We start from the raw sequence: 15,663 nt of genomic DNA on the forward strand, positions 1-15,663 counted from the left end.
TCCACTTGTTTTGGATTGGCAATTTGTCAAATTGGCATTTTGTTTGTACTGACTGGTAGGAATTGCCTGGGCAGTGGCATTAAATGGAATTGGGGGGAGACCCGCGCTAAATTAGTTGAGTTGGTTAAATGATAAATTGAGATTTTGGATGAATTGGTTATTTGGTTGATATGGATTGTCTTTGTTTGATTTGCTGGGGAGGAGTAGAGCCAATTAGGAGGCTAGGTGTACTTCAATTGGGTGCAGGTGTCGCGGTTACCATGGAAGGCTGGTAGATTAGATCTGCTGGAGCAACTGATAGTCCTCGCGTTAGGAGTAGAGCGCTTACCGCTGTTTATTGTTTTGCCTTTGTTCTTTTTGTTTGTTATTTTTGGTGTGTCGGACGAGCTGGGGTTGCTTGTAACCAAATTGCTATGGGCACACCGAAGACTAGCTTAGAAGTAGGTAGGGCTGTGTTCTACAGTTAGATGCGGGGCTGCTCCGGTCTGGTGGGAAATTTGTTACACCTGTGTTCAATTGGTTGGCTGTTCGGTGCGCTGTAGCTTTGTTCTTTCATCCGGTTTAGAGCAACATAAGCATTTGTTTGGTAAGCATTTGACAAGCATTGCTTAAAAGGGACATGGAAGCTTTTGTTGAGGCCCCATCGGAGGCTAAAGTTTATAAGTGTACCAAGCGACAATTGTGGAGGTGGCTGAGCATTATGGATTGGAGGGTCTGCGGAAAGATTTAGGAAAAGAGGAAACTACAGGAATTGATTAGACCGCCTTTCGGGGGAGCGCACTTTGCTTCTACAAGCAGTTCTCGAGGGGCGCGCCCAAGACGTATATGTGGCGTTGTCAGTGGTTGAGCGTAGGTGTTACAAGTCGGTGAAGGCAGCAGTATTGCGGGCTTACGAACAAGTGCCAGAGTTTTACAGACAGCATTTTAGAAATTGGAGAAAAGGTGACCGGCAAACATACTCTGAGGTGGCCAGAGACCTTGTTGGTTATTTTAACCGATGGTGTTCCGCAGTCAATGTAGTAACCTTGGAACAACTGAGTGATTTGGTGGTATTGGAGCAGTTTACAAACCATTGTACCAGAGCATCTGGCTGCCTTTATAAATGAGCACAAGGTTAAGACGGCCGCGGAGGCTGCCGTACTCTTGGACGAGTATGCTTAACTCATAGACCTGTCATTCACGATCGGGATGAGCGTCGGACCACTCGGTACAATGGGAAAAGATAGTGGTCAGGCTGTGTTTAGACAGGATTCCTCATATAGGAATAAGGCTGACAATGAAAGGTGCCATTATTGTGATGAAAGTGGTCATTGGAAGAGGTACTGTCCGTCAGTACGGAATAGACTTCCAACCAAGTCAAATTTCAGCGGGCCATCCTCCGCTAATGGGGTTGGATGCGGGCGAATGTTCGGCAGTCAAACCCCAAACCCAACGTTGAGCAGGTGAACAAAGACCCTACGGAGGGTACTGCCTCGAAAGGGGGTTCAGGCTGTGGTGTGTTGGATCTTCCTGGGGAAGGTCAGTGTTTTTTCTGAATCCGCCATCGGGCACGTAGGTGAAGGCTACGGACCGTTTATTACGGACGGATTTGTTTCACTTGTAGGTAGTTCAGAGAAGAGGCCCGTAAAGATTTTGCGGGATACTGGTGCTACTGAAACTTTTGTTGTTGAGTCCGTTTTGCCATTCTCAGGGCAGTCGAGCACGGGGAATGTTGTGCTAATTCGAGGCATGGGAGTGCAGACTATGTCTGTTCCCCTCCACCATATCGAACTAAGTTCTGATCTGGTGAAGGGGAATGTTGTTGTCGGCGTGTGCCCTGCGTTGCCTGTACTGGGAGTGCATATCATTGTGGGCAACAAATTGGCAGGAGATCGTGTCTGGCCAAGTGTGCCAGCACTACCAATAGTGACCATCGAGCCGTCTCAAAGTTCACAAGGCCGCGGTATATCGTGCAGTTCAAAGCGAGAAACGACGCCACCAAAGTCGGATCAGAGCGAAGGAGAAGATGCTCTTGACGGCAGACATTCTACTGAGCAGAAACTAGGAAGCAGCGATGAGAGTAAATCTGACTCTGAGGAAGAGGAGCAGAAACTTTGGGAGGAGACTCAGATTTTCAAGGGACTCAAAAGACGTCCAGGTGAACAGAGTCCTTCAGGCAGTGAAGCCAGCAACTACAGCAGCAGCAGCAGAAGCCGGAGGAGAAACCAACACAGGCAGAAGAAGGCCGGCTTCAACTACCCAGAGAGCCTGCGGCCTGTCGGAGGCCTGAAACGGAGGCTTGAGGGAAAGCTGGAGTCGCTGAAGGAGGTGCACCGAGCGCGGCAGGCGAAGCTGAGAGGATGGAGGGGGACGTGGAGAACGCCAGGAGCTCCATGGAGAACCTGGAGGGCAGCGCCTCGGACAAGCGGCTCCGCTTCTACAGGGCCATGACCCAGTACACCAACAACCTGGTGGAGTGTCTCCAGGAGAAGGTGGTGGAGATCAACTTGTTGGAGCTGGAGCTGCACACTCTCCTGGCAGACCAGATGGAGTCACTGTTGGCAGACCGGAAGAAGAGTGTCTGAGAGCGGGCCGCTCACCTGCAGCAGCCCTACAATATTCAGATTCGCCACATACGGGGCGTGGACAACGTTATGGCAGATGCTTTGTCCCGCACTCCGGAGTTGATGGAGTAGGTGGTTGGTTTCATACATATAGGCATGGGGTTATTTCTCTCCTCCCCTGTCCCTCTTAAAGTGCTTTTCCGGGGCCCGGTTTTGCTGTGGGACAGGAGTCTTGGGGGGAGATAACTGGTGGTAGTTGGGTTTTGATGTTTTGGATTGATTGGTTATTGTTTTTATTTTGATCGATTATTTTATGTGGTTGTTTCTTTGGAACAGAATCCCATTTAGGTGGGCTTCTGTTTTAAGGGGGGGGATGTGAGCATTTTAACAGGTTTATAGCAGATACAGAATTCGTTTTTTTTTTCGCTTCTTTTTTCATTGCCCATAAGTTTATTTATTGCTGTCAGGATGTAAAAACCAATTTCAACAACATATTAAAAGTGCATATTACTGGATCCCGTACAATATGCCTTTAATTTCCACATCAACAATAAATTGAGCCTCTTTTTTCACAGGTGAATTGGGATTCAACTGGCCAAATTCGTTGGCCAAGTCCGACCTAAGTGATTCTCACTGTTGGCGACAACCTGATTGAAATCAATACGACAAGAACGCATGGATCAAAAGAGCGATTGTTGTAGTAGACCAACTTCTAAAAACTGTAGTTCCACCGTAGAGACGCTAGAGGTCAGACTTACTCCCCGTCGCGCAATGACGTCGGTTAGGAAAAGTGGAGTTGGATTCATTTTAAACAGCGCTGTCTTTTCCTGTGTTCGAAAGGAAGCACTTTTTCATCTCTAGTTGACCCGATGACGTTTTGAGGCGCTGCATCCCATTAGGCATACCAGGCAATTGCCTGGGGCCCCGCAATTGCTTGGGGCCCCGGGCCACTACTAGGGGGCCCCCTAGAGCCAAAAAAAATAAATAAATCGCTCCCATACCCCCTCCCCCCCCCCGTCAACAATCGCGCTCCATACCCCCCGTCCGTCCGTCCGTACCGTCCGTCCGTCAACAATCCTCTGCCTAGGGCCCACACACTGGCTATTCGTTAGAGGCCCCAAGTCTGAGCCACGGGGAGTATTCGTGCCCACCCTCAATAAGTACGTGAAACAGGAGGCCTTGAAGCGAAATGATACAAAACAGAACGTTTCTGAAAGATGCTGAAATTGGTTTTGCAGAAATGAGCAGTGCGAGAATAATAAGGGGTATTTCTCAAATACAAACCCCATTCTAGCATTACTAACCAATTACTATTACAATTACTAACCCTAAAAAAGCATGATATGGGATCTTTAAGGTACTTTAAGAGGTGTGGGGGGGCTCACCTTCACCAGCGGGCAGCAGCCCACACTCCCCCGTGTCCATCTTACAGCAGGTGGTGCCCGACGCACAGCTGCTGGCGTTGTCAAACTTCACATCCCCCAGCATGCCCCGCTGCACGGCCCTCTCCTTGGAGAACCAGGGCAGGCACTGGAGCCCCGCGGCGGCGCGGGGCTTGGTGCAGGAGGCTGTGCGGGCGTCGCAGGTGTAGCCAATGGGCAGCAGTGTTCCCCGTCAGCACAGCACACCGCCTGGGGGGAGGGGGGTACGAGTCATTCAGCAGCAGATGGAGGAGAGAACCATTTACAATTTTACATTATGGGGATTTTGAGATTTTATCCAAGTGACTTACAACCAGGGTGCGATTTGTGAAAAACCAGAGGGGGGGATAATTTTGAGAAACATTTTATTCAGGAAAAATAACCACACAACAGTGTGAAAACTTATGAAAACAGTTGATCTTGTGACTTTGTGTATCTAAACCTTACACTTAGGCTTCATAACGTAGGCGGTAGGCCTATTTTGAGCGTGAACTTAACCACTGCATTTGCAGAAATATTTTCTCATAGCTAATATTGTTTTTTAAATGCGCCAAATAAAAAATATTTTTTTTTTCCCCCGATATCAGTTCAACAGAAAATATGAAATTCCACAATGTGCTGTCAAGAGGTTTTTTTTTTTTATGGGTTAATCGGGTAGACTATAGGTCAGACTACGAAAACAGTCCGCTCTGATGACGCACTTCAGCCTCTTTTTTTTGCTTTCCTGTTGGCGGATCGATAGCAGCGTGGTGACCCTGCTTCAACCACATCTCTGCAAATCTGCGGGCCGGGAAGGCTGGATAGCTCTCCCATGCCGCTTTCACACCAAAAAGAACCGAGAGCCAGTTCCGGGCTGGTGCTAGGGCCAGGCGCCAGTTTCAAACACAACAACAATTTCGTCTTTGATTCAATCCGTGTATGGTTCGTTCTTTGAATATTCCGATTTAAAACAAAATCAGAAAAAAATAAAAAGAACCATACACGGATTCACGTCCATTGTTTACTTCGGTGTTTTAAAAAATGCCGGTCTTCGTTGGTCTTCTGTTTATGAAGGTACGGATAACTCCGCCCCCTGCCCCCGGCGTAAAAGCGGTTCTAGTTCCAGCCCAGCTCTAGCGGGGCCAGAGTTGAACCGGTTTTTAGGGGCCGGAGCCGGTTCTTTGGCGGTGTGAAACCAAAGCCCATGGCCCTAGCTCCGAACTGGCCCCGATTTTGCGGCGGTGTGAAAGGGGCACCAGAGAGCTGTCACGTGTGACGTGCAGGATTAGGACAGCCAGCGCACATCAAACACTCTCCCAATCCTACGAGCCTGGATGCCCAAATCAAAAGCCGCAGACTCAAGCTCTTTCAAATATGAAGATATTGCTGCTCTGTATTCTTCTCATTTTTCGTCCATTTGGTTTTAAAACTTTTGTTTCGGCGGGGGACAGGAAGTTGACTTTTGAAACCATAGAAACGCAAGTAAATCCGGTTGGTTTTCAAAATAAAAACTGCTTTCTGCGAGCGCGACGCCTCTGACTCGCTCCCAGTAGATCAAAATCACAGCACAATCAAAATGAAGACGGACCCTGTGTATTTTGGTTGTTAATTATACGATGTAATGGTGAAATACTTTGGGTGGGGGGATAATTTTTATCCCCACCGAGGATAAAAATAATTCAGCAGAGGGTAGGACGTGATAAACCAAGAGGGGGGATAATCCCCACCGGCAAATCGCACCCTGCTTACAACCATTCATTCACACACCGACGGAGGAGTCAACCACGCAGGGCGACAGCCAGCTCCCCAGGAGTAGTAAGGGTGAGGTGTCTGACACTCGAGGAGCCGGGGATCGAACCAGGAACCTTCCGATTACCAGTCAACCCGCTCTAATTCCTGAGCTTCTGTCCTGTCCTCCCACAGTGGCTCCATCTGGATCTAGTTTTGGAAAATGGTGTGCAACTCAGCCCACTAATACCTCTCTGACCGACCCGGACTGGCTTCTGATTTTCCCAGAATATAGTATATGGGTATAGGTGTAGTGTAAAGGGATCAGGGTCTGACCTGTGGTAGGGCAGCAGTAGTATATTAGTATAGTGACCATTGTTACGTATTTTAAGAATCTAAGCTACCCACATATAGACCCTATGAAGCAGGACCAAAACATATAAGCCGTAAATACTATACATAGCCACAAGGGGAGCAAGACCTTACTGAAGGCTGCAATAAATACTTTAGCCACAGAAGGCGCACCACAGACAGGCGAGGAAGCAGGGTAATACGTCACACCGGCTCGTCTCACTGCTTCCGGGTCCTGCGGAGCAGACGGGCTGTGTCCCAATTCATAGGACGCATCCTTCGTAGCCCGCGTCCTTCGAAGGATGCGGCCTTCGTAGACCGCGAAGGACACTCCGAAGGCCGAAAAAAATGGGACGGTCTAGCCTACGGAGCATTTCTGGTTTACGTAACAACCGTTACCCGCCCTTTCACTTGCATGACCACGCGCTGCTCCTGTCACCTAGCAACCCTGACAGCTGACTGACCTGTTAGTAAACAGAAGTTAAACCGGACAGCGCGAAAAAAAGAAACCAACAAAAATTATTATTGATCATGTTTTTGTCTATAGTAGTTTTATAATAATTGTTGTAAATAGTCACATGAATGTTTGTTGTCAATAGTTTTTATTAGTATAGTTTCAATAAATATGTAAATAATAATAAACAATGTGTTAAATATAACAGAACATAAGTTATTTTTCCTCCAAACGCTCCAAAATTGAGAAAACCTATCCAGTCTTTCCCTGCTTTCCTGGGCTCTTCTCTCCTCTGCCTCCCTTTGTAGCCTCATGTCCTCTTTTATTAACTGGAACATTTACATTTAACATTTACATTTAGGGGCATTTAGCAGACGCTTTTATCCAAAGCGACTTACAATAAGTACATTTGTCATAAGAAGTGCATCAAATATATCGCTGTCGGTACAGAAAGGATGTTCATAGAACCAAGTGCAAGTACCACACTCGCTAGGCTAACCCATAGCCCCGTGTTACAGCCATGATAGCAGCTACTGCAGTTGCTACAACAGTTAAGTACTATAATACAATACAATACAACACAGTGTACAATGGTTGCCAGAAGGGGGAGGGTGGCTATGCAGTCGAGGTGGACTCTGAATCAGGTGAATCTGGAGTCCTTTTCGGAAGATAGTGAGCGACTCTGGAACATGTCTTCCTCTCTGTCCCTCTTTCTGGACCTTGGCCCTCGCTGTCTTTCCTCCTCCTGCTCCTTGTCCTCCACCTCCTGATCCACCACTGCTGTAGGCTACTTGGCCCTGGTGTGTTCTCAGGGATGGAGGCAATTAGGACAGGGGGGTTGGGTGGAATGCCTCTGTCCAATACCTTATCCATGGGGACAAACCAGGGCCAAGTGGCAGCAGTGGGTTTCCCACCTACCCCCCTCTCCTGACCCTGATACTTGCAATCCTAAGGCAGAGGAAATCAATCATGGCAGTTAACAACAACAGCAGTATCAAAACAAATTGGAACAGATTTCCTGGGGATGTTGCATCTGTCCTGCTGTTTAATGAGGGCTAATTTAACTAACCTTTACAAGATGGTCAAATGTAGATATATAATGGCCTATAATAATTTTTATAAACTAACGATATAAATAAACGATTGTTCCTTACCCCAAGCCACACTTGCTGAGGTAGGCTATTTCACCCCGGTGAACCGCTCATCGTCTCCCCCCTCAATAGAATAAATCGAGCAGTATGCTGCTGGTGAAGGTGACCCAGACGTCCCCGATTTACGGGGACAGTCCCCGTTTTCGGTGATCTGTCCCCGGTCAAAGCTGTCCCCGGAAATGTCCCCGATTTTGACAGTAAATGGGGGAAAAATGCGCGCAGACTCAAACACCAGTTATTACGGTAGTAATTTAAACGCAGCACCAGAGAAGACGTCGTATGACGTACAGACGTTATCAGGACGTGACGACGAGGACGCAGCAGCGTCAACAACAACAATCTAGAGGCGGCAAAAAGGAAAAAGAGAAGATCAGCGGTCTCATAATGGTATGTTGTGTATGAACTTATTTATTTTGTGTGAATTGGCAGTAGGACTTGGCTGTGTGTGTGTGTGTGTGTGTGTGTGTGTGTGTGGTGTGTGTTGTGTGTGTGTGTGTGGTGTGTGTGTGTGTGTGTGTGTGTGTGTGTGTGTGTGTGTGTGTTGTGTGTGTGTGAAGTGGTAACGTTAAAATAAGTATGATTGTTTATCTGAACTGAAGACCTAACGTAACGTTATAAAGTCAGTAAACGTTAAAATCATGACAACTGTTTTCATATCGGTCATTAGTGAAGCTGTAATGTTAAACGTTAGCATGAGATTACCAGGTGATGACATTGTATGTGGCTCTGTTTTGGAAGAGGGGGAGGTGGAAGACTGCTTTGGTAGCATATGATTTTCCTGTAGGCATTAGGGACCTGAGACTGTTTAAAATAATAATAATGATGACATTATTTATTAATAATAAATTAATTAATAATCAGTCAATGGTTGATAGTTGTGTGTGTTAGGCTGCTGTTTTTTTTTGTCGGGCTGTGTGGGTAACCAATGACTGTAGTAGTTATAAATGCAGGACCATTTGATTAGCTGATGCCCTGAGTCACTGTTTTTATGTCAATGTTTTTTAGTAAAGGTATAATTAAATAAATAAGTAATCAACAGAGTGAAGGAGAGAAGATGAAAAGAGCAGGAGAATAGTATGGGAAAGGCAGAATATAGAAGTAAACAACAGAGGGAAGCTAAGGAGAGAAGAAAGAAGGGTTGAAGTAAAAGAAAAGCATTGAAGGAGAAGAGAACAGACGAGAGTATTACATCTTTTTATATGTTTTGACTTGGTAATTATTACTAATACATCTTGATGATATTTACTAGCTACTGGTCTGGCAAGCTGTCTTTTGCACATGACACTTTACTTGGAAGAGAGATTTTTTTCTCATGTATTATTCTATATTTGTGTTTTTTGACACTGCTTGTGCACTACTGATACATGATATTTGTGGGGTGCTGATATTTGATTTATTAACCTTTTGCAGGGGCGCCACAGGATGTTGGGCCCCAATAAAGATATCACACTGGGTCCCACCATCACACACACACAGGCAACGCCAACCATGTGCAGTTCTGTAACCACACCTCTACCTGTGAGGCTTCAATTATCTTATTGTCCGATACTAACTTTACAATATGACATTGAGTTGTGATAATATAACACTGTGAAGACATGAAGGAAACATTCTGCATACTGATAGTGTTTGTTTAATTATAAATTTGATTTTCCATTAAAATCCATTAATGATGTTTTTTTATTAACATAACTAATGTTCTAATATTTTTTCAGGGCCCCTGTCAGTCACTGGCCCACAGAATTTTCCTTAACTTTTCGCCCACTAAGCTGGTTAAAAATAAATGAAAAAGTACTTGTCCCCATTTTTTATTTCATAATGATAATATGTAAGGATTTTTTCACCGCCGCATTGAAAATGTCCCCGATTTTCAGTTCAGAAATCTGGTCACCTTATGCTGGCTCCCTAAACCAAAACCAAATGTTAGAATTAGTTTTGCTTTACACGATCCAAACAAAAGCAGCTTAAATAGCAAATAACGAAGTTAACTGTGTCATCAATCCCAACGTCTGTAACGGTACGGTCTGAAAACGGTCCACAACCTGTGTATGCGTTGGTCCATTTATCTAACGTTACAGAATAGCAAATTATCTATATAATCGCCACAAATTTCGGTAAATATAACCATTTTTGACCTCTTAATTTGAAACTACAGGGCTTAACGGGTGTTCTTAGTAACGTTACAGCGTCACTAACTGTAAACGTTACCTAACTTATATTGCCTATTACTTTAATGAAAAAAGTTTTAAGGGCCCTTGTTTTTTTAAACATTTGTATCGTTAAATACTCGAGTGACGAGAAACCAAATACTTACATTTAAATGCAAAACTTAAATCGCCATTCTCCGCCATCTCCATTGATTGATGTGCGCAATGAATCTTGGGAGGGATACGTTGGGCCGTGAAGGATCTTGGGATACGTTGGGCCGCGAAGGATACAGCCGATGCATCCTTCAAATCCGGGAAAAGAAGGCTGCATTCGTAGGCCGCATTTGAAGGACCCTTGGAATTGGGACAGCACTTGGCCCGTCGCTGTGACGCAATCGGCGTCGACGCATCCTTCGAATGCAGCCTTCGAAGGATGCGTCCTAGGAATTGGGACACAGCCGATAACACCTTGAACACGGGGGAGAGATCTCCAGATTTCTTCCGGCAGCTATTGGACAGGGTTTAAGGTCTATTGATCAGCTAGGAGAACGCTCGCACGTGCTTATACGCTCGAACCACCCTTTATTCCATAGTCATTACCGAAATACTTTATAAACAAATAAAGTCTCTTAAAAGCTATCCTTTGGATTTGACCACTTTCCTTGAAGAACTCTCAACACCGGCGGTAGAAGTAGTTAAGTAGTACAGTAGTACAGTATGTTAGTATAGTGTATAGTATCCTCGGCGGCGGCGAGGCTGCGGGCGGAGAGGTTGAGGCGGGCAGTTAGGCCAGCCAGGGCACAGAGGGGGCGTGGCCCCGGGCGGGGTCACACCGGGACTGGGCCAGGTTACAAACAGTGGCGTGGGGACAGCAGTGTCGGTGGTCCTGACAGCACACCGCCTACAGGGCAGGAGGAGGAGGGTTCACACACCAAAACCAATCCAAAACCAAAACTCCAATCCTAAGCAGGAAAGGGAATAATCCGTGTGTAAATGGTGCCCCCAGGTGTGATGTACCTCCCCCAGGTGTGATGTACCTCCCCCAGGTGTGATGTACCTCCCCCAGGTGTGATGTACCTCCCCCAGGTGTGGTTTACCTCCCCCAGGTGTGGTGTACCTCCCCCCAGGAGTGGTGTACCTCAGCTGGGCAGCAGGCCCACGACTCGTTGCAAGGGACAAGGAGTCTGGAGACAACATCCGATCAGGCCCTCCAGGGTTTACCACTGCCTCAAGTCATGCAGAAATCAAGCATGCCTGGACATTCCACACGCTTGTTATATTTGTCCAATTGTTAAATATGATGACATGCTTGGTGTAAACTTGGCTTCGGAGGAGTCAGCAGGTCAGAAGTGATGGGTCGAAGGTATTGAATGACATCAAGTTCAGCAAGTATATGTTGCTTTGCTTCTGCTGCAGCACATATTGCATGTTCTGGAAACTGGATGATTGTACAGTACTGTACTCAGGTTTCTGCAGATTTCAACAAGTTAAATTAAGACCATTAGGAATGCAATTTGAATTCCTATTTAACCTCCATGCGGTCTAACAAACGATATAGGCTATGAAGGAAAATCCCAGAATTACTTGTAAAGTAAATAAATGTATTCATTCACATTCAAAATATAACATTACTAGACAGAACTGTGTGTACGCAAGAGTTGCAGTAGAATATGTGATTGTGAAGAATATGTATTTGTGATTAAATTGTAGACAACTTAAATGTCGGTAGTTAGTGGTTAATCCAACTGTTGTAGTCGGTCGCTGTATGTCTGGTCAGAGAATGTCTAAAACGTTGTGAAAACAGCAAACCAGTCTCAAACCACCCACAGCCAAAATGTTCCTTAAATAGTAATGGGATTACTATCATTACACAAACCAGGTGTATTCAGGCCGTCTCGTGGTGTAGTACCAACTGTAGGTTCCCTGAGCATTATACTTTAGTATCGGAGAGCGTGATCGAATCTAGCAAATTCGTTTTTTTATTTTTAAGAAAGAAGAATCCACGTGTCACATAATCACAAACTAAGGTACGTTTGTGGCATTTTGGACTAATATGCTGACGTGAGCTCTGCTTTCATCTGGGTAAATGTGCTTGTACTGCCATGTGCACAGCGGTCGGTAACCAGATATCTTGGGAACTGAGTTGTTGATAGTGCAGTTTGGGTCGCGCTGGGACAGGGACTTCGATGCTACCTGTTTGAATACTGAACAATCGGGTCGAAGTGTCCAACTGAGAAGTCACCACTGTGAGACCCCAAATAACAATTGTCAATGATGAAATCAAAATAATGCTAACTTAAAAAGGACAGAGTTTTCCTGTGTTCTCATCAAGGAGAAGAATGCAAAAGGGGATCTCTGCTCCCTCGTGATCGCTATACCCCTGGCACAAAGGTTAACGTTGGATAACGCTGGGGACAAGTGGCTAGACAATGCAAGGAATGGGAAGATTCTTTACCCGTGCCTTTGCCAATCCATTGGACTTCTCCTTGCGAAGCTAATAGAGAGGTGCAGGGTGAACTCCCATCTGAGGCCTCGGATAAACTGAGTGTTTGTTGTATGATTGTGCATGGTTATTACTCAAATAAACCAGCCTAATTGTTATAAGTTTGGATAACTCTATAGTTTAACAGTTTAGACAGAAACGATTGACGTGGTTCGTGAATTCCCAGCACAGATCCCAAGCAAACAGCCAGTTTGCCCCTCCCTTCCATGTTACGTGCATCCAGTAAAAACCATCATGATCGCAGTGCAAAACCACACAACACCACCCCTTGTCGGTGATTGGTGATTGGTTGGAATACTACTATAATACCAACTAGAACTGCAAGCAGTTATGCAGGGGTCCAAGAAATGTGCATTTCGCCGGCACAACGCGAAGCATGTGTTCAAAACCAATTGGCGTGGCCTATGCCAAAATATGCCACTGACTCCAGTGAATCTGTGCATATAACGTTTTTTGACTGTGGGAGCTTCGGTGTGGGAGTTATAGCCCAAAACGCGTTTTCAGAACATTCCATTGGCCAGTTAGGAGATATATTATTTCGTCGTTTATTTGCGCCCCCTTGTGGCGAGATTTTCCAAAGACAATTTTCCTTTGCCAAATAACTCCCGCCCACATTAATAATTCTTGGCCATATTTTTTATATAGACTCGGGTTTGCCCCTTGATGGTTTCCTTATAGTTTGAAGAACATTCCTTGGGCCAATTAGAACATATACAATTGCCTCGTTTATTGCGCCCCCTAATGGCGAAAAAATTCCGGAATTTTTATCGAACGACAGATAGGTTAGCACCAAAATGTGTGTAAAATTTGGACTCGTTCCGATGTCTAATTTTGGATTTCTTTGGATTTTTGATTTTCCACGTCTAATTTAGCTCATAACCAATATTCAAAACGCTACCGTTTCGTCGTCGAAGGTCGGATCAAAAAACTGTCTCACGATTCCTTTGCGTGTGCGTCTGAAGATGTCCCGTGCAAAGTTTGGTGTCGATTGGTGAAGAAATGTGGGAGGAGAAGGGAAAAAACAGTTTGCGGTTTTCGCGATTTTGCGAAAAAAAATTCTAGACGCAAATGGGCGTGGCCTATGCCAAAAGATGCAGCAGACTCCAGTGAATATGTGGGTACAAGTTTTGACTGTGGGAGGTTCAGTGTGTGAGTTATAGCCCCAACGCGTATTCCTTGGTATAGCGGCCACCTAGTGACCGGCGTGTCTGGATTTTGTCGTCTGCATAGTCCGAAGAGACCTGGATCTAGTCATGCAATTGGCGTGTCGGGCACCATTTACGGTTTGGGCTGTGGGCACAGTTTCAGGGAGGTAAGTATAATAATAGGAAAATCCTTACAAAAACAATAGGGATCCAACCTGTTGGCTTGGACCCTTAATAATACTTTATTTTGGTTTTGAGAGGTTGATCAGTACCATTTGTTTTTGTGTACGATATTGGCGCATAGGCTACATACGCGTTTTTTTGACGGCCTGCTTATGGGGCGGGCAGCTAGCGGATCGTGAGGAAAGATCAGATGAATGTGATCATTTTGTCCTATGTTTTGGCCTAGAAGCGCTGATACAAACCTTTAAGTTCCTGACATGAGCGTTTTTCTTGCACAATGGTGCAGTGCTGTTCTCGAGCTAGATCTTGTTGAAGTCGTGTTTCTTTGTGAGGACCCACGGACATCCTGTATACTGTGTGAAATGGCGGCTAGGTCTGCCTTTGGTCAAGAGTCTCCATGTCCCACAGAGGCCGTGTTTTCCAGTTAATTTATGTGTACTAGATGAAGAACTCCATTGGCATCAGGCCGATGATGGTGATGAGCAGAAAGTGCAGCTAGTGTTCTCTATGTTCAAAATAACCAAACAGTGACGGTACCTCAACATGCTGTTTGCATGTTGGAGAATAGAGGCAGAGGTAATGAAGGATCTCTGCATACATTGGATTTAACTGGTTGATTTTCTACGAGTGCCGGATCAAATTCCATGTTTTAAAATTGTCAAATTCCGCAAGGTAAATTAGCCCTACCTTAATGGTGGATTTGTGGGCAAAGCTTAGGATATATATATATATATATATATATATATATATATATATATATATATATATATATATATATATATACACTAGGGCTGTCAAAAGATTACAATTTTTTTATCTGATTAATCACAGGGTAGCTGTGGATTAATCACGATTAACTACCATTCATAATATGCCCGGAATTCTGAATTTCTCTGTATATTGTTGTAGGACAGGAAAGATAAATGACAGAAGGTGGATATATAGCATTTTAGCATGTTCTTTTATTCATGAAAGAATCCAGATGATGGTGTTATTAATAATGAAAATAAAATCGAACTTAAACATACAACACCATATTTCAATTTTTGTTTTGTGTCAGTCTCTTTGCAATGCCTAGCATATAACATTTTTTTTTTTTTTTTTTATCAAACTTAAAGATAACAGTAATCCCAAACGTTATGGGCATCTTAGCCATTGCTAAGTTAGAATGGTTAAACATGGTTGAACATTTTCCACTTTTTTTAAATTAACAAACTACCACACCTTCATACAATAAAATGTGTCTCTCTTGGCTATTCTCTTTTAGCCAGTTGCTGAGGCAAACTTAACTGGTGACATTTTCTGAAAGTAAGGCTGTACCGTTTCTTTTGCACGATGTGGCCTGCCACTGAGAAGAAGCCTTTAACATGGAACTGTGGATGCAGGAGTCGCTAGATATTTGTGAGCCAGCAGGGCCAGCTTGTCATGGGCCTCCTGAATGAGCAGACCCACCACTGCAAGGGACAGTCCTCCATACTAATGCAGGGCTCTGCCTGTACCTGTGTATGTCTCTGCCAGGCGCACCTCCTCATCAGAATCTGAATCTGAGCACATTTTAGGAGCAGCTCATTTTCTTCTTGGGTGGCCATCTTCAGAAGTCTGTGGAGACCTTCTTGGTGATTGTTGGTGATTGTTGTGGTCCACACCTCTTCTCTCTTCACTCTTGGGCAGGGTCTTCAAGTTCATTTAAAGCGTGGATCCAGGGCCGTTGCAAGCTGAGCACTGCGCTTGTTGGTCTTTTCTTGGCGGGAGGATAGGTCTCTTTGAATGCCGTCTTAAATCGCACACATATGGCAAGGGTCCTCATCAGAGACCTCCATTACACGACGCAATGTGGCAGAGGGCAGGCAGTACAACAGAGCAGGATACATAGGCCCTCCCCACCCAGGATCTCAGTTAACAAACCTGCAGTTGAAACACACACACACACACACACACACACACACACACACACACACACACACACACACACACACACACACACACACACACACACACACCCCACACACACCCACACACAACAAACACACAAACAATCACTCGAATGCAGTTTTTATT

Source organism: Gadus morhua, chromosome 18 (genome assembly GCF_902167405.1).
Source record: "Gadus morhua chromosome 18, gadMor3.0, whole genome shotgun sequence".
Lineage (NCBI taxonomy): Eukaryota > Metazoa > Chordata > Actinopteri > Gadiformes > Gadidae > Gadus > Gadus morhua.